This window comes from Myotis myotis, unplaced genomic scaffold (genome assembly GCF_014108235.1).
Source record: "Myotis myotis isolate mMyoMyo1 unplaced genomic scaffold, mMyoMyo1.p scaffold_m19_p_11, whole genome shotgun sequence".
Lineage (NCBI taxonomy): Eukaryota > Metazoa > Chordata > Mammalia > Chiroptera > Vespertilionidae > Myotis > Myotis myotis.
Genome location: NW_023416315.1, coordinates 15314511 through 15335746, shown reverse-complemented (window position 1 = coordinate 15335746; position 21236 = coordinate 15314511).

The following is a 21236-nucleotide window of genomic DNA, read 5'->3' as shown; positions in this document are numbered from 1 at the left end:
TTGAACTACTGGGAATTTAAGCTTAGGATTTAACCAAGGCACCTGGGCTTTTAAGACACAATGTTGTAGATTGCATTTTCCATTGAAAATTTTTCAAATTCCTGGGGAACCATATGAGTCCCATAAGTGTCTGGCCTGGACTTCCGCAGTCATTATAGTTGGCCATTGTTTCATAGCCATTTTAGATTCCATTTGCATTAGCATAGATAATAGGCCCTGTTGAGTTAGGGTACAGGCATGTTCCCATTGTTGGGTTTGTGCATGAGTTTTTATAGTCTGTTGAGTCTGTTTTATCCATGGAATTAAGGCTTTTATTGTCTTTCCATGCTGCTTCCCACCCTTTTCCTTCTTCCTGAAACAGCATTCCCTTTACATGACCTATTTGAGATAAAGACTCTTTTTCTAATGAATGACATTCTTCATTAGCTGCAAGTACAGCTTGTCCCAGGATACCAAGGCCAGCCTCTACTTCTCCAAGTATTCCCCTTTTGCTTCTTTTAGGGGGCCAATGTTGTTGGATTCACCAGGAATGTTGTTGCTATTGGGTAGTTATGGCTTGGGAGCAGTTAGAGTGTATTGAGTGGACTCAAAAATGTTGAGTTTCTTATGCCATAGTTAAATGGGTGGAGATGACCCCCAAATGAGCTAGAGTTTGGGTATTCCATAGGGCTTCCCACAGGCGTCCAGGACACAAAGATGGTGGAGTAGTTACAGATATATTTAACCACCAAGTGATTCCAATAATTTCTGAAATGGGGAATCATTTATTTTTTTTGTTTTCTGTTACAAACATCCAGCCACAAGAGCATGGCTGGTGAGTCCGAGGACAAGATATACTATGACAGATAGGACAGGCTGCTGCAAGCCTTTTGCCATTATATACAGGTGTTTTTCTTAGTTTTTCATCATTTATTTTTATATCTATACAGTATTCATTCAGATTAGATTCATATACAATTCTACTAGTGGACTTATCAGGGAGGTGTTCTTGGAGGTATTTGCCTAAGGTGGGTACTTTATAGTAGATATAGCCAGAAAAAAAATGTACCAAAGCTTATATTGATAATAGGAGAGGACCAATGTGTGGCCAACAAAGCATTAATTTCATTATCATACCTGATAATCAGAACATCCTTGTGTAGTAGGTGGGAAAGATTAGCAGGTATTCAAGTTAAATTTTTTATATCTAATAAGGGAGGGGGTCTGGGGAGGCAGATATTGTTTCTACTAGGAAACCATAAGGAGGATAATAATAATATGAAAATCATTTTATGTACATTCAATCAATAACAATCAGATGATATAAAAACAAGGTTCAAGCAATATCCGTTTGTGAGCATACAGGCCTGTTGACGTCATCTTGGGATAGTTGTTTGTCTTCCTAGTCAGTGACTTCTTGTCCTTGAAAAGTCTTAGCTGTTTCTTGTCCTTCAAAAGTCTTTGATCTTCGCTGCAGAGATGGGTGTCAGAGATGGGAGTAGACATCCATTCACATCAGGTGTCTTTTTTAAATGAGAAATGTGAATCCATGAGCTAACTTCTTTAAATTTAGCTGCACATGGGTTAGTTTGTAATACCTGGTAAGGTCCCCTCCAACGAGGTTGGAGAAAGTCTTTTATTTGGTGTCTTTTCCAATACATTACATTTTCTGGTTGTAAGCCATGATCTTCGAAATTTTCGTCTTCCTGGAGCGCATTGTGAAATGAATTTGTTACTAATTTATTAATTTTTTAAAGTTGGTTAATAAACCCTTGACAATAATGTAAAATGTCTCCTTTTAGCAAAGTTGGTGCATATGCCTCTTCATCCAGATACATAGGGCGGCCAGTGACTACTTCATAAGGAGAAAGTTTATGTTTACCAAAAGGAGTAGATCTCAGGTTGAGGGGTACTATAGGGAGAGCTTTTGTCCAGGGGAGATTAAAGGCTTCTGAAATTTTGGCTAGTTGAATTTTTATTATACCATTGGTACGTTCCACCAGTCCAGAACCTGGAGGTGATAGGCACAATGGAAATGTTATAGTATAGGCAATGTTACACATGGATTTTATTATTTGCCCAGTGAAATGAGACCCTTGGTGATTATGTAACTTAGAGGGAATTCCACAATTAGGAATTATTTTTTCTAGTAACAATTTACCAGCTGTTAAGGCTGTTGTTTTCCTGCAAGGGAATGCCTTAAGCCAGTGAGAAAACATACAAGTCGTAACTAATATATATTTGTAACCCTGAAATGATAGCATTTGGATAAAATCCAATTGCCATATTTCAAATGGGCCCAAAGGAAGTGGGAAATGTCCTTGGGATCCGTAGAGTGGTTTTCCTGGGTTATATTTTGGACAGATAGAGCATTTACTGTACACTTTATGAGCTACTGTAGGAGAAGGTTTCCAGTAATATTGTTTATTCCATGAAATCATTTTTTAAGGACCCCAATGTGTTAGCTTGTGTATATGTTGAAGTATAGGGAGTTGGGCCCCTACAGGTAAAATAGGTTTTTGATTGGGTCCAAGCCATATTTTTCTGTCTGGGTCAAAAGTTCCCCCGTTTTGTTGCCATATTCTCTTTTCATCTTCCATGGCTGTGTGTTGAAACTGTAAAAGATAATTTTTATTGATTTAATAGGAAGTAAAGGACATTATTGGGTCTGGATAACTTGACTGTTCAATGCTGCCTGCTTAGCTGCAGCATCAGCAAAATGATTTCCTTTTGCTTTCATGGTGGTGGCTTTAGAATGCCCTGGGATTTTTATAATTGCCAATTGTTTTGGTTGCTGTATGGCATTTAAAAATTCTACAACCAGCCGAAACCGGTTTGGCTCAGTGGATAGAGCGTCGGCTTGCGGACTGAAGGGTCCCGGGTTCGGTTCCGGTCAAGGGCATGTACCTGGGTTGCGGGCACATCCCCAGTGGGAGATGTGCAGGAGGCAGCTGATCGATGTTTCTCTCTCATCGATGTTTCTAACTCTCTATCTCTCTCCCTTCCTCTCTGTGGAAAATCAATAAAAAATATATAAAAATAAAATAAAATAAAATAAAAATAAAAATAAAAATTCTACAACCAGTTTTTCATTTTTTATAGTCTGCCCAGAGGAAGTTAAGAAGCCTCGTTGCTTCCATAACATTCCAAAGTCATGAGCTACACCAAATGCGTAACAACTGTCAGTGTAGATATTGGCTACTTGACTTTTGGCCAATTGACAAGCTCAAGTCAAAGCAATTAGTTCAGCTTGCTGGGCAGATTTGATCCCAGGCAGATAAGAACTTTCAATTATATTCACCATGGAAGTTACTGCATATCCCGCTTGGAAATGTCCTTGTTCATCCTTTAGATAAGATCCATCTGTGAACCACATTAAGTCAGCATTATTAAAGGAGTTTCCTGCAAATCATTCTTAGGAGCAAGAAGGTGGTCAGTAAGTAAAACACAATTGTGGGTTTCTCCATCCTGTAAAGAAGGTAACAAAGTAATATTAGGTGCAGAGAGCAGGAGTACTTCATAAGAAGCCAGTCAACTGACAGAGAAGTGTTGAGTGTGATGAGAGTTCAGTAAGGATTCAACAGAATGAAGAACATAGTTAAAGGGGAGCCCATGACTATTTCTTCTGTCTGTTTACATAACAAGACTGTAGCAGAGATGGCCCTCATGCAGGGAGGGAGCCCTTTGCCACTGAGCCTAATTGCTGACTGTAATACCCTATAGGTCTATGGTGGTCTCCGTACTTCTGAGTTAGAACTCCTAAAGCATTGCCCTTACTTTCATATGTGAAAAGGGAGAAGGGAAGTTTATAGTTCCGATGCCGCAGAGCAGGAGCTTTAGACAGTACTTCCTTTAGAGTCTCTACAGCTTGTTCCCCCTTCAGGATTCCACTGAATTGGACCAGGTGTATACAACTTTCATAGGGCATAGAAAGGTTGGGCTATCAATGAAAAGCTTGGAATCCAATTTCTACAATATCCAGTCAAGCCCAGAAATTCTCTAAGCTGCTTTTTTTTGTTTTTGGAAGAGGGAAAGATAGGATTCCTCTAAGTCAGTGGTTCTCAACCTTCCTAATGCCACGACCCTTTAATACAGTTCCTCATGTTGTGACCCCAATTTCATTGTTACAAATTGAACATAATTAAAGCATAGCGATTAATCACAAAACAATATGTAATTATATATTTGTTTTCTGATGGTCTTAGGCGACCCCTGTGAAAGGGTCGTTCGACCCCCAAAGGGGTCCCGACCCACAGGTTGAGAACCGCTGCTCTAAGTCTTTCGGGGTTCATCAGTAGCCCATCTTTGATATGAGATGGCCAAGGTATTTTACTTGAGGTAAGCAAAACCGAAGCTTATCCTTTGAGACCTTATGTCCCTTTATGGCAGCGGTTCTCAACCTGTGGGTCGGGAACCCTTTGGGGGTCAAAGGACCCTTTCACAGGGGTCGCCTAAGACCATCAGAAAACACATATCTAATTACATATTGTTTTTGTGATTAATCACTATGCTTTAATTATGTTCAATTTGTAACAATGAAATTGGAGGTCACCACAACATGAGGAACTGTATTAAAGGGTCGCGGCATTAGAAGGGTTGAGAACCACTGCTTTATGGCTAGCGGTTGCAGTAGGTAAATTGTGTCCTTTTGAGAGTCTAGTAATGTCCTAGAGCAGTGGTTGGCAAACTCATTAGTCAACAGAGCCAAATATCAACAGTACAACGATTGGAATTTCTTTTGAGAGCCAAATTTTTTAAACTTAAACTATATAGGTAGGTACATTGTTATTAACTTAATTAGGGTACTCCTAAGGCTTAGGAAGAGCCACACTCAAGGGACCAAAGAGCCGCATGTGGCTCGCTAGCCACAGTTTGCCGACCATGGTAGAGCATACAAGTAAATCATCCACATACTGGATTAGAGTGGAATCTCTAGGAAATTTAACATCGTTTAGTTCAGCTTTTAATATCTGGGAGAAATAGATGGGGCTTTCTGTATATCCTTGTGGCATCACAGTCCAAGTAAATTGCCAATCTTCCCAAGTGAAAGCAAAGAGATATCGACTGTCCTTTTCTACTGGAATGCTGAAAAAAAGCACTACATAAATCTATTACTGAAAAATATTGGCAGTCCACAGGAATAGTTGATAATAAAGTATGTGGATTTGGAACCACAGGATGTCTAGGAATAACTATTCTATTTATAGCTCTGAGATTTTGTACAAATTTCCATCCTTTCCCATTTGGTTTCTTTACTGGAAAGATGGGAGAATTACAGGGACTTGTACATGGAATTATAAGTCTTCTTTTTAAGTAATCTTGTATAATGGGCTTAATTCCAGGTAGTGCATCAGGTCTTAAGAGGATATTGGCAAATATTAGGTAAAGGCAAAGTATTATCAATAGTTATTTTAATAGGAGTGGCTGACTCAGTCTTGCCTATATCTGTACTGGAAAGGGCCCAAAGTTGCATTGGGATTTCCTGCAACAAACATTCGGTTTCAAGATTATTTTTCTCTGGTGAAATTTTCTTTTAAATCATTATTTTCCCAATTGGTTCAGTATTTGATTCATTTAGTTCTAAATACATTTCACCTTTTAGGGAAAAGGATCTATGAGCATTATGGGTTTCAAGAAAATCTCTTCCTATCAGGTGAATTGGGGCCAATTTGACCAGTAAGAATATATGTTGCCCCATAACATCCCTAGTTGAAAGGGGACAGGTTCTGACTTAAAAACAGTCATTGGTTGGTTCGATACCCCTACCATTTGTACCGAAGCTTTACTACGAGGGAGAGGGAAACCTAAATGGGTAGGGTTAAGAACAGATAAAGTGGCCCCACAAGGGCTTTAGTAACTTTTCCTTTTATGATAATTTCAGTTTCTCCTAAAGTATTAGTAAGGAGAAGGGGAAGCACCCTCTCCTAGTCCTCGGAGCAGCCCTATGCTTGCTTCTGTCTGTTTTCTCTTTGTAGATTCCATTTCAGTTTTCTACGATCTTTCTTATGGTGGCCTGGCTTTTTGAAGTAAAAACAGACTTTTTTCTTTCCTTGTCTAAGAGACTTGCGAGTAGAACTGGCTTGGTTGCTTACTTGTTGAAGCTGTAAGTTCTTAATTTGGGTGACTTTATCTTTCCTCTCTTTTGGATAGTGTTAGATAGCTGATCAGCCAGAATAGCCAGTTCATCAGCATGGGCAGTCTGCCAGTTTAATTTATGTTGTTTGATCGAAGTTATAAGTTCTTCATCTAGTCCTTCCAAAAACACCGAATTTAGTAAGGGATCATTTTGATGATCCTTGAAAATATCTGGCGACAGACCTGAATATTGTTTGAAAGTCTTTCAAAACGTTCAGAGAGCCCTAGCTGGTGTGGCTCACTGGATAGAGCGTCGCCTGGGGACTGAAGGGTCCCAGGTTCGATTTCGGGCAGCTGATGGATGCTTCTCTCTCATCGATGTTTCTAACCCTCTATCCCTCTCCCTTCCTTTCTGTAAAAAATCAATAAAATTATTTTTTAAAAAAACAAAAACATTCAGAGAAATCAAGCACTCGTTCATCGGGTTTTATTTTACATTGCTGGATCTTGGTCCAGTCCATTCTCTGAGGAAAAACTTCAGGTATGGCTTGAGAAAGCCGGCGGGCCAATTCCCTGCATTTTTCTTTGTCTCTTTCTGTTTTAAAAAATCATCTACAGGAGTCTGCCAGTGAACCTTATTCAGTCATTCTGTTGCCTTGCTCCCAGAAACCAGTTAGGTGTATTAATTGGAACAGGTCAGAATAGCCAGGATCATATGTTCTAACAGTTAAATCGCATTCCTTTGCAAACCCATCAGGGTCGTGGAGAGGGGCAGGAAAATCTTTAGTTAGGTTTCTTAATTCTGTTCTAGTCCAAGGAACATATACTGAATCCCCTCTACCTGAGACAGGCTTTTCCCGGAAAGGAGCTGCTAGAATTCTTGAATTATCCTTCTCTGAATTTGTATTCTTATTTCCCCCTAGGTCAGCAGGGAATGGTAGTAGAGGAGATACAGAAGACGGAAGAAGAGAGGTGGAGGGCAAGTGTGAGCAAGGAAGCTCAGAGAGCAAAGGGTGTAGTGGAGGAGCAGTGGAGGGGGAGGCATGGGGTCTTGGCACTGACTTGCTTCAGAAGCCTTTTAGAGACAGTCTCTAAAATTTTCTTATTAACTTTCTATAGGGGAGATATTTTATCTGATCCTCTTCTAGAAGCCTCTAATTTCCAATCAAGATAAGCTTCCCATTCATTTAATTTAGAGCCGACTTTTTCTAATTGAGCGAACAGAAAAATCAATTTGGAGGTGTCAAAAGTTCCTCACTTTGGCCATTTCAAGCTGATAATATTTTTAGTTAAATTTTCCCATTTTTGTAGATAGTTGCAAGTTGAAATTCCGTATGAATTGTACATGTACCCTGCTGGAGTGTTAACAGGGGGCTGAGATTCTTGGGGTTTAGCAACCTCAGAGTGCAATTTCCCATCTTTTAAAATTTATTATTATTATTAAATATCTGCAGAGTCTGAGCAAATTTTCTAGGGGTGTTATGTAGTGGGTTGCAAAATGTACTGCTTATGGGTTGAGCTCCATGATGTCGCAATTCAACCCTCTTACATGTCTCAGTTTCTCTCCTGGCTGTCTAAAACAGCCAGAAGGGCTGGGGGCGCTGGCTTATCAGGCCTTATGGGTGCTCCCTCTGACGAGCCAGTCAGTTAATTACAGTTGAGTTGGAATTTCCCTACAGGGCAGCCTGCACGTCCTGAGGTATAACCTCTGACACCTCCACAAAGGCTCTTGGTCACCTAAGAACACCCGAGAATCCCCCAGGAGGGAGGATGTGCCCCTTTATCTTCGGAGCTAAATGAGTTCAGCTCTCATTTCTATGGCGAAGGTTTTTTGCTCATACTCTCAAAAAGTAATTCCAATTGAAGAGCTGAAATCAAAACCAGCCACCCATTTTGTTTTTTGTTTTTTTTCCCCTCCAGTCTTGCCTTAGCCTGGGTTCTGTTAACCCTTAATCTTAGTTCCACCTCGAGGATTTTAAAATACAGCTCAAATAAAGTCAGACCCTCTACCAAAGCAAGGGACGGTCCTGGACCCAAGAGACAAGTCACCCAAGTTCACCTGATACAGCGGGGAGCTGGCGGGGCTCAATGGGCCCCTTGCTGGATCCTAGCACCGAGTCCAAGTCCACAAGGTAGTCCTGGGTGAGCTTCTTTGGAATCCTGCCACGACTGAGCCAAGTATTGTTAACATAAAAACATTCAGACCTGTAAAGAATTTTGTGAGTTTATTTGGGCCAAGCTGTCGACATATGCCAGGAAGCAGAACCTCAACGGATTGAGATAATGCTCCAGAGAATGAGGAGTTCATACCTTGTTTTTATAAATTTACCATCCAAAGGAAAATACGTAGGTGGGTTACATGAAATCCATTGGTGATAGATCAAGGAGGTGGGCAAAGCGGGGAAACCTCTGGGACAGGGTAAAAAGTGAAATGATGGACATAGCTTCTTTTCTGTAGATGGATACAGGATAGTTTAACATAATTAACAGTTGACAATTAATTTGCTAACAATAACAATGAGGGAATGTCCTGGTGCCATTTGTTGTGCCCTGAGGGGCTGGGGGAGGGGGGAGGGAAGTTACAAGTTACCCAGACATTTCACAGATATGTTATCTTAGAGACAAAAAGACAAATGGGCTCAGTAAAGATCTAAGTTGATCTTTGTCAGGGAAAATAACAGCATAGGTAGGACATGACTACCGACCATAACCTGTTTGTAGTTAAATATTTAATTTTCAGACAATCTTTTGTGGTTATTTTAGGTCTTTGAGCTTGCACAATTGCCATGCAGGCCTTCCCTACGTGGCGATTAGCATATGGCCCCTTTCATCTACAGATAGCAGTGATCATATTAACTGACTAGGGGCCTGGTGCACAAAATTTGTGCCCCTGGGGGTGGGGGGTGTCCCTCAGCCCAGCCTGCACCCTCTCCAATCTGGGACCCCTCGGGCAAGGAGGCGAGGAAGTGGTTGGGAGCCAGCAGTCCCTGATTGTGAAAGGGATGTCCAACTGCCCCGAAGGGTCCCAGATTGGAGAGGGTGCAGGCTGGGCTGAGGGGCACCCCTCCCCTTGTGCACAAATTCTGTGCATCGGGCCTCTAGTCTATAATAATAATAAATGGGCCTAGTTCTCCATAGAAACACAACCATATTACTTGCACTTATTGGCAGTAAGTAATTTGGTCACAGGCACCCAATAAATCTCAACATACTAGGTGTTATGGGATCGAAAACACAAATGTAAAAGATGACCATTATGAATTTTAAAACCATAACATTGGCATATTTTAAGATAATATCAGTCAACTAGAAAAGAGAACATTAGTATAATGCATGAATGCAATGTCCCCACCTGATTAAAATGAATGGTATTGTCTATTATTGGTACATCAATGCTATTCTAAATGAAAATATTTTTTTAAATATATTTTATTGATTTCAGAGAGGAATAGAGAGATAGAATCATCAATGATGAGAAAGAATCATTGACCTGCTGCTTCCCACACACCCCACACTGCGGATGGAGCCCACAACCCAGGCATGTGCCCTGCCTGGGAATCGAACCATGACCTACTGGTTCATAGGTTGACACTCAACCACTGAACCACACTGGCCAGGCTAAATGAAAATATTTTTAAGAAAAACATGCATATATAAGATTTGATGTAAGATAAGTACAAGTAATTGTCTAAAAGCAAATAACATAAGCATATTATTAAATTTAGTCTGATATAAATACTGGTTTTAAAGGAAAGTCTCTACATAGAGTTGTAGATGAGAAAGCATCTGCATTCCTTGTGTATGTTTTTCTGTGTGCATATACACGTGTGCTTCTATATAGTATATATTTCCCCAAAGGGATTTCCATTTATTTGTTGCAAACAAATGAATCATTTTGTTTGTCATTCCCCTCATCCCATTATTTTCAAGCTAGGGAAAGGATTTCTTCTCCATGAATCATTCAAACTATCTTTTTATGCCTGAGAAGGTTCCTGCTATCTTAGAAGCAGCCTGACTTGAAACAAAGTGACAGGCCTACTTTTTGTGTGTCTTTTAAAATTCTTGGTAGCTAATGTCTAGAAGCAAAAACTGTGTATGTAGGCATTGCAGCCTGATTCTCCCAAAGGAAAATCCTAATCACCAATTTCGAAAGCATGAACTTTGCTAATGAGCAACACTGCAATCTGCAGCCATTGTGTTTTCTTTAAAGCAGAGCCCCTTACAACTCAAAAGCACAAAGACTCAATCGCCATGCCCTGAAGACTCTTCAGGTTATTGCTCAGCGGTTAATCCAGGGGGGCTGGGCGGGCGGGGGACTATTTTCACCTTAATTGGTTGGAGGACAAGCTGTAGATATAAAAGAGTATTTCACAGCCCACTAATGAGCAGCTTATTCAATAAATGCTCACATTGAAAACACTTTAGCCCTAACCGGTTTGGCTCAGTGGAAAACACTATATACATGATAAGGAATGTATAAAGTGGAATAGTGCTTAATTCCCATAAAATCTTTCTCGTCTTATTTGCTTGCTCTATTTTTTTTTTTTTTTTTTTTTTTTTAGTTCCTATCTGCTGCTTCAATGAAAAGAAAGAGCTTCTAGGTGAAAGTACCGAAACACTCAACCTGGGTGTATTTTTCTTAAACATTTCAGGCTGAATCGCCAACGCTGATGCTGGCAAAGTAGTCACAGCAGAACAAGGGGGCGTTTTAGGTGCTTCGTCTTTTCAATACTTTTTTATGACTATTGTTACAAAGCCTTGGGGAGCAGGTATGGTTTGATTGCTTGTGTAGCCAGCTTTTGTTATATATTTCTTTATATTTAAAAAAGCGGCTGGGAAACTCACTATCAAGGCTTAGAATGGTAGAATCTCAGGTTCAGAAAACAGAGTTCTATGCAAAATGTCTAACAGCAGATAGTTTATTGGCAAGATGGTTTACGGGATGTGGACAGGGTTAACGGACCCACAAAGTTTGAGGGAGCACCCAGGACTGTCAGTGGGGCTGTTACTACCCGAGGTCTGAAAGGCAAGGGCAGAAGACAGTGTTGTGCCCTGGGACAGCTGGAGCTATGGAGGGAGTTACCGTCCGACCCAGAGGAAGACACAAGCACTGCTGGAACCTAACGGGATGCAGGAAAGAAGGACCTCCGTCTCCCTCTTCCCCCACTGTCCACCCCCTGGCAGTGCTTTCCATTGACTAAACCCCGAGAGAAGCCAGAGGTGGGGTGCCCAGGTGCTCTCTCAGTAAGGCTTAGCTCCCTCCTGAGTACTCAGGTCAGGTAGAGGGACAGACTAGTTGGGGTGGGAGAGGGCAAACAGAATAACCAAACAGACGCTTAAAGGTCCGCAGACCTACCTGGTGGTTCTCAGACCTGTGCAGGTGGCAGAGCACGTGGAGATCAGCTTACTCCTTCAGTCCAACCAAGTTTGACTGCACCCTACCACACACAAGGCCCGGCTAAAAGCAGGTAAATTCAGAGATGCATAATACATCATTTCTTGTCTCGGAGGAGCCTGTAGCTAAGCCAGGACAGACTAGTAAGGAGATCGTTTCAAAGTAACACAGCTTGTACTAACCAATGTGTGTGTGTGCAGCCATCCACTGCAGCATTGTAATAGCAGGAAATCCAAAGTAAACTAATTATCCATCAATTGGGAATTGGTTAAATAAATAACGAGACATCAATTCAGTGGAATGCTATGTCATTGCATATTTAAAATGAAGATCTTTATGTCATACTGTAGTGTGCTCGCTGAGACTATTTTTAAGAAGCAGAGGCTGAATGTTGTACAACATGCTAACATTTGTATAAAAGAAAGGAAGGGAGGGAGAACAAAAGGAAGAAAGAATAAGATCTGTGTATACATATATGTTTGCTGGTATATACTGGTCCCCCCCTCAGAGGAGTCATGAGAAGGAGTTATTGCTTGTCTCTGTGGAAGGGAAATGTGTGGCCAGGAGGGCATGGTTAAAAGAAGGCATTTCTGTGGTCTAGTTCCCATGGTGATTATAATTATAATTCCCATGGTGATTATACATTCAGTTCAGGGCCTACTTCCTATTCAGCATAACCTCCATTAAGAGGCAAGAGACAAAAAGAAATAAAGCTGAAGCCCTTCAGTGAGTCCAGACTAGAGTCAAGGCTGCCAGCATCACAGCCAGACATGGGGAGCTACTGACACTGTCACATTATGCATAAATGGCTCCCTCCTCATCAGGGGCCCATTGTAGGAAAAGTTGAATCAGGAAAGCTATATGAAACATGCAGAGAGTTTTTGCTCCAATTCATTTGCAGTTCCCCTTTATGACCTTATTAGTTATGGCCAGATAAACAATTCTGAATTTCCCTATTTCAATTTGTATAAGAGCCACTGTGACGTGTGTGTGTGTGTGTGTGTGTGTGTGTGTGTGTGTGTACGTGCGCGAGTTTGAATGCATGATTGTGAGACTGTGAGACACAATGATCAATAGATAGAAAGTGTACTCCTTCCACACTTTTTCTTTTAATTCAACTTTTTATTTAGAAATAACTTTAGATTCACATGCATTTGTTAGATATGATACAGAAAGGTCTCATACACTCTCCATCTATTTTGCCCCAATGGTACATCTTGCACAACTAGGAAATTGACATAATCCACTGACCTTCATAGCTCATCAGTTTTACATGCGTTCATTTGTGTGTGTTTAATTCTATGAAATTTTATCACATGTGACCATTACCATATTCAAGGTAGAGAATAATTCCATCGCCCCAAGGGTCTCTCATGCAACCCTTTTATAGCCATACCCACCTCTGTCTTGTCCCTCTCCTCCTCCCCTGCCCATGTCATTACTTGACAGTCACTAATTTCTTTTCCATCTCTGTAATTTTGTCATTTCAAGAATTTTATATAAATGGCCGAAGCCGGTTTGGCTCAGTGGATAGAGCATCGGCCTGCGGACTGAAAGGTCCCAGGTTCGATTCCAGTCAAGGGCATGTACCTGGGTTGCGGGCATATCCCCAGTGGGAGATGTGCAGGAGGCAGCTGATCAACGTTTCTCTCTCATTGATGTTTCTAACTCTCTATCCCTCTCCCTTCCTCTCTGTAAAAAATCAATAAAATATATTTTTTTAAAAAAAGAATTTTATATAAATGGAATTATAGTATACAATCTTTCAAGATTGGCATAATTCTCTTGAGGCCCATCCATGTTGCATTTATTGAGAGTTAATTCCTTTTTGGTGCTGAGTAATATTCCATAGTATGGGTGTACCACTGTTTAACCACTTACCTTTTTAAAAAAATATTTTTATTGATTTCAGAGAAAGGAAGGGAGAGGGAGAGAGAGAACATCAATGATGAGAATCATCCATCGGCTGTCTCCTGCCCGTCCGCTATTGAGGATCAAGCCTGCAACCAGGCATGTGCCCTAACCTGGAATCCAATGATGATCTTCTGGTTCATGGGTGAGCACTCAACCACTGAGCCACAACAGCCAGGCTATCTTTTTAAGGACATTTGAGTTGTTTCCAGTTTTGAGCTATCATGAATAAAGCTGCTATTACTATTCATATAGGTGTTTTCATCTCTCTGGGATAGATGCCCAAGGGTATAATTGCTGGGTTGTATATTAAGCACATATTTGATTTTTTTCAGAACCTGTCGAACAATTTTCCACAGTGACTGTACCACTCTGGAATTTTACATCCCCACTAGCAACGTATGAGAGATCTTGTCTCTCTGCATCCTCACCGACATATGGTGCTATTGGTATTTTTTCCTTGAGCCATTCTGTCGCATGTGGTGATACCCTAGGATTTTAATTTGCATTTCTCTAATGGTGTTGGGCATCTTTTCATGTGCTTATTTCTTCAGTGAAATTCCTGTCCATGTCTTTTGCCCATTTTGTAATTTGATTGCTTGTTTTTAACTGTTTTGAGAGGTTTTTTTAAAAATATATTCTAGACAGAAGTCATTTGTTATATGTGCCTTACAAGTATTTTCTCCAAGTCTGTAGCTCGTCTTTTTAAAAAAATTAAATTTATCCCTGTCTGCTGTGGCTCTGTCGGTTTGAGTGACATCCCGTGCACTGGAAGTTTGCAGGTTCCATTTCTAGTCAGGGCACATGCCTGGGTTGTGGGTTTGATCCCTGGTTGGAGTGCATGTGGGAGGCAACCAATCTATGTTTCTCTCTCTCATCAACCTCTCTCTCTCTCTCTTTCTCTCTCTCTCTCTGAAATTAATAAAAAATAAATTTATTGGGGTGACATTCATTAATAAAATTACATGTTTCAAGTGTACAGTTCTATAACACATCATTTATATGTTGCATTGTGAGCTCTCCACCCAAAGTCTAGTCCCCTTCCTTCATTATATATTTTACCCCCTTTACCCACTTTGACCTCCCTCCACCCTCTTGTAGTTTGTCTTTTCATTCTCTAACAGTGTCTTTCACAGAACAAGTTTTTAAACAAATTTTATGAAGTCCAGTTTATCATTTTTTCTTTTATGGATTATGCTTTTGGGGTCAAATCTAAAAGACTCTTTTTCCAGCCCCACAGTCACAGATTTTATCCTGTGTTTTCTAAAAGTTGTAGTTTTATAACTTCTACTTAAGTCCGTAGAACTCATTTTGAATTGATTTCTATATAAGGTGTGAGGTTTAGGTTGACGTTCATGTTTTGGAGGGAGGGGGCCTGGGAATATCCAAGCGCCATTTGTGGAAAAGGCTATCATTTGACCATTGACTTACTTTTGCATCTTTGCCAAAAATTAGTGAGGCAGACATATGTGGACCTATTTCTAGTTTGAGATAATCACAAAAGATGCAGATGAAAATGACAAAGCTTCAAGAAATTAGAGAGATACTAATAAATATGAGAGTCATATAAAGTAACTTAGGACAAGGATAGCAGCTATTCCTGAATAAAAACCCGCTGAGTAGAATGCCAGAGACTTATTCAAAGAGAATTTTCCTAAAATGAAGGAAGAGGTGAATCTGGGTTCTGGCCGGGTAGTTTAGTTGGTTAGAGCATCGTCCCAATACACCAAGGGTAGATGCAAGAAGCAACCAGTGAACACATAAATAAATGGAACAACAAATCTCTCTCTCTCTCTTCCTCTCCCTCAAGTCAATAAATAAAAAATGTAAAGTGAATTTGCAGATTGAAAGGACATAGTGTTCCTTGAAATTTTGAGAAAAAGCACCTGACACAAAAATTACTCAAACTTCAAGAATAAAATAATTTTTTAAGTATTTCAAACAGATAAAGCAAGTCATATTTAAGGTGGGTTAAAAAAAATGTGGTTAGCTTCCGACTTCTCAAAATAAATATTCAAGAAAAATAGTGGAGCTTTGTTTATAAAATTCTGAGAAAATGAAAATGCTACTTAAGAATATTCAGCTCAGATAAAATATTATTCAAATATAAAAAAGGCAAAGGTAGACTTTGTCAAACATGAAAATGTTAAAGGAATATGACATCCATGATATAACTTTCAGAACAACAAAAATAGCAATAACTGTTTGACAATGTCATTAGGTCAATTAAAAGATTAATCAATATAAAGAACTCAGTAATAGAAAAGTTGTATAAAAGAATTGGGGTAAACATTGATCCATTTAAATAGTATGACCAGTAACAAACAATTATGGAAATGATGGTTACAGAACAGAGTATGAATGGGATAAGTTTGAGTAAAGCAAATATAATAATATAACTAACAAAAATCAGAAGATGAAAGAGTGAGGTTAGAGGAAATGTGAAATTTCAAATATATTTATCTTTCAAAGCTGGGAGTTAAGAGCTATTGTTTAGATTGAAACATGTATTTTATTTTATTTTTTTAAAATATATTTTATTGATTTTTTACAGAGAGGAAGGGAGAGAAATAGAGAGTTAGAAACATCGATGAGAGAGAAACATCGATCAGCTGCCTCCTGCACATCCCCCACTGGAGATGTGCCCGCAACCCAGGTACATGCCCTTGACCGGAATCGAACCTGGGACCCTTCAGTCCACAAGCCGACGCTCTATCCACTGACCCAAACCAGTTTCGGCTGAAACATGTATTTTAAAATCTTTAGAGAGTCTCGGAGTGATTCTGTGGTTGAGCGTTGACCTATGAACCAGGAGGGTCATGTTTCGATTCCCGGTGGGGGCACATGCCCAGGTTGCAGGCTCGATCTGAGTGTGGGGAGTGCAGGAGGCAGCCGATCAATAATTCTCTCTCATCATTGATGTTTCTCTCTCTCTCCCTTTCTTTCTCTTTGAAATCAATAAAAAATATCAAGAATTTTTAAGAAGTAATATTTCAATCTAAACAATAGCTCTTGACCTCTAACGAATGAAGTAGCTTTGGGGAAACAATATCTTTTGGTGGTAAGGAAGTATTTAAAGTTCAACAATTCCTTTAATTTCACTTTGATTTCTTTTTTCTTGTATTAAATTAAAAACTGATTGATAATACTATCAAATCAGTTTTAATCCTAGTACAATTTTATAACTATTAAATGTACTGCTGATTTATACTAACACTGATTAACACATATTTAAAACTTTGTAGGAGTCTAGTTCCTGGGATATTAAAATGGGATAATTTTGAAACCTGATAAAGTCAGTGTTCATGCTACCAGCACCTATAGGTAGAAACGAGAATTGAATCTTAATGGGTGCTTTATTCAGATGGCCAGCGATATGAGAAGATGGCAGGCTATGTACCCATCCTACATCTCAAGTCGGCCTTTTTTTTTTTTGAGAGAAACATCAATGATGAGAGAGAATCATTGATCAGCTGCCTCCTACTGGGAATTGAGCCTGCAACCCAAGCAGGTGCCCTGACCTGCAATAGAACCATGACCTCCTGGTTCATGCATGGGTGGAAGCTCAACCACTGAGCCACACCAGCCAGGTTCAAGTCTGCCCTTTTTTTATTTTATAAGGAGAAGAAAAGTGTAGGTAAAGGGTTTGAAATTCAGGGGAAAAGTTAGTCAGATAAAAGCTGCAGTCAGGTGATTTTCTGAGCATCCCTTCAGCTGCTGACAGTGACCTGGGCTGCCAGAAAGTCTCTCCCTGGAGCACATGGCTTGGATACCATCTTGATCGTGTCCAGTCCTCCTGGGCACAAGGGTCAAATTGCTTCCAGTTTTCCTGGAGTCCTGGGGATAGGCCGTCACACATTTTAGTTCCTGGAACAATAGCTTTTTACACGCATTAATTATCAAACCTATTAACTACATAATTAAGCTAAATATTGTAAGTTCTTGAGTTCCTCATGAATTTGAAGAGAGTTTAATGAGGGTACTATTTACAAAAGCAGGGGCAGGGTTTAAAGAAACCAACAAGGGGATTACGGCATTGCAGAACTAGTGACAGCTAAGACCTGTATCCACTTGGTCTCAAAGGTAGAAGGGGAAGGAAAGGCCACTAGCACGCAGAGAGGGCAGCTGCATGAAGAAGGCTGGGACCTACGTGGAGAAATGCGTCAGCCCCCAAAGAGAAACCTGAGGGATTAAGTGTACCCACCTCACTTCAGGCCTCTGTGTCCTGCGGTGACTTACTGGCTAAACCCTGCTAGAAACCGATCGAATCAAGCAATCTATGCAGGGCACCGTCCTGCAGCACAGGCTAGAATGACAACGGGTGAGGAGTGGCCGTAGCCCAGCCCCTCGTGATTTTAATGCCCCTAGTATTCCTGTAGAATAGAATTAAATAATTTAGTTCTTAAGTAGGCCTTTGTTCACATGTTAATCGCTCTTTCTGCCCAGCTCCTTTTGTTCTCATGAATGTAGTCATAAGTTGCTGATGTGGTGTCTATTTGTCAAGCAGGAGGAGATAACTTCGGGGTCACGTGGAGAATGTATGCGTTTGTTTTGCAGAAAGAAAGAATGTCTTCAAGGTTTCTGTGACCAGCTGCTGCCTCCCAGGACTCTGATGTGACAAAAATGTTATCTATGACTAAAGAAACAGACTTCTCTCTCAGTTCCCGGAACTCCTCCTCCCGTACTCCCTAGCTGCATAAAAACTCCCTACTTTTGGAAGGAACTCTTACCATTTGCAATGGCATGGATGGAACTGGAGAGCATTATGCTAAGTGAAATAAGCCAGTCAATGAAGGAAAAATATCACATGACCTCACTCATTCATGGATAATAAAGACCATTATAAACTTAGGAACAATAATAGATACAGAGGCAGACCTGCCTCAAACAGATTGTCAAACTGCAGCAGGAAGGCCGGGGAGGGTTGGGGGGCAGGAGGGAGTGGGATAAGAGATCAACCAAAGGACTTGTATGCATGCATATAAGCATAACCAATGGACATAAGACACTGGGGGGTAGGGGAGGACGGGGGATTGTCAAGGGCGGGGGAAAAAAAAAGGACACATATGTAATACCCTTTGTAATATTTTAAGCAATAAAACTTAAAAAAAAAATAAAAACTCCCTACTTTTGTGTTTTTGAGAGAGCCGGATTTGAGAGATCTCGTTCTGTCATCCTCTTGCCTCAGCCAGATCCAATAAACCTTTCTCTGACTCCAAGTACCAGTGTCCCCATGTTTTGGCCTACTAGGGCATTGGGTACATGAACCCAAATTTTGGGAGGTGATTCTGCAACATGGGCACAAAAGGAAGATATACAGATACTTTTAAAATATATATATATATTATTGATTTTTTACAGAGAGGAAGGGAGAGGGATAGAGGGTTAGAAACATCGATGAGAGAGAAACATCGATCAGCTGCCTCCTGCACATCTCCTACTGGGGATATGCCCTCAACCAAGGTACATGCCCTTGACCGGAATCGAACCTGGGACCCTTGAGTCCGCAGGTTCTCATCCATGTTTGGCTCTATCCATTGAGCCAAACCAGTTAGGGCTACAGGTACTTTTTAATAAACATAGAATTTATTGTATTTTCTCCTTCTTTTAAAGAGTGTTGATTGCGTATTCAATCAGTATAGATATCCATCCATCCATCCATCCATCCATCCATCTAGCATCCATCCATTTATTCATCCATCCATCCAATCCACCTTTCTAGCCATATACATGCATAGAAAGATATCTGGAATGTTACCATAATGTTAATGGTGATACTTTTTGGATGATGAGATTTGAGGTATTTTTTTAAATTGCGATATAATTTATATAGCCTAGGATTTACCCCTTTAAAATGTAATATTCAATGGTTTTTAGTATAGTCATAAGGTTATACAACCATCACCACTATCTAACTTCAGAAAATTTTTATTACCCCTAAAGAAACTCCATATCCATTAGCAGTCATTTTCCATTTCTCCCTGCCCCAGCCCCTAGCAACCACTAATCTACTGTCTCTATGAATTTCCTCTTCTGAACATTTCATATAAATGGAACATATACTATTTGGCCTTTTGTGACTGGCTTTTCTCATAGCATAATGTTTTTAAAATCCATCCAGGTTGTAACATGTATCAATACTTCATTTCTTTTTGTTGGGAATAATATTCCATTGTACAGATACACCACATTTTGTTTATTCATTAATTAATGCACACTTTTAGACTATTATGAGTAGTGGTATTATAAACATTTGTGTATAATTTTTGTGGGGACATATGTTTTCATTTCTAGCATATATCCCTAGGAATGGAATTGCCGAGTCAAATGGTAAGGAGCTGCCAAACTTGTCCACAGCAGTTACACCATTTACATTCCCATTAGCAATGGTACGGGCTGAAATTTCTCCACATTCTCGTCAACATTGTTGCTGTCTGTCTTTTTCATTATACCATCTTAGTGGGTATGAAACAGAAGCTTAGCATTAGCTTTGATTGCATTTTTCTGATGGCTATGATGTTGAGCATCTTTTCATGCATTTATTGGCCATTTGTGTATGTTTTTTGAAGGAATATCTATTTAAATCCTGTGTCCAATATTTGGTAAAAGTTTTATTGAGATTAATTCACATGCTATATAACTCACCCACTTAAAGTATACCATTCAGTAGCTTTCAGTATATTAATAAAGTTGTGCCACCATCATCACTAATTTCAGAACACTTAAATCACTTCAAAAAAGAAACCCCATACCCAGTAACTGTCAACCTTTAATCCTCCCATTTCCCCCAACCCTAGACAACCATTAATCTACTATAGATTTGCCTATTCTATTTTATATAAATGGAATCATAAAATATGTGGTCTTTCATATATCATTGAATATACTACCTTCTCTCACTTAATTTAATATTTTCAAGGTTCATCCATGTCGTTGCATGTAGAAGTCCTTCATTGTATTACTAATATTCTGTTGTATGGATATACCAAAGTTTATTTGTCCATTCATCAGCTGATGAACATGTGGGTTGTTTCCAACCAGTTATTAGTATACAGGTGGACATACGCTTTTATTTCTCTTGGGTAAACCTTGCAGTGGAATTGGTGGGTTAAATCATAACTATGTTTAACATTTTTTTGTAATACGTTTTTATTGGTTTTAAAGAGAAAGGAAGGGAGATGGGGAGAGAGCAAGAGAGAGAAACATCCATATAAGAGAGAAACATTGATCAGCTGCCTCCTGCACGCCCGTACTGGGGACTGAGCCCAAACTCGGGCATGTGCCCTGACTGGGAATCAAACCAGTGACCTTTTGGTGCATGGCACTGTGCTCAACCAACTGAGCCACACTCGCCAGGGCTATGTTTAAGTTTTTGAGGAACCACCAAGACTATTTTTAAAAGTGGCTATACCATTTTACATTCCCTCCCACCCCCCACCCCCCGCCCACTCACCCCAGCAGTACATGAGGGTTCTATATCACTACCAATTGTTGATATTCTCTCTCTCTCTCTCTCTCTCAGCCATCTTAATGGAGGTAAAATGGTACCTCATTGGGATTTTAATTTTGACTTTGACTTGACGATGAAATCCAGGCTCCAGGTTGGAATGCTTGGGGGAATGGAGATGTCACTGGCTGTTTTGCGTTGGATATTATAGGGAGAGACTTAGGAGCGAGATGGTGAATTGCATTTGGACCAGGTGATATTGAGGCGACAACGGGATATTCAGATGCAGGTGTCTAGTCATTGAATGGTTAAGTGGGCATGGAGCCCAAGAGAAAGGGCTGGCTGGGTAGGCAGGTGGAAATGGAAACCCTCAGGAAGTGTGCAGGAGAAGAGGCCCAGATCCAGAACCCCCAGGAGACCAACCTTTAT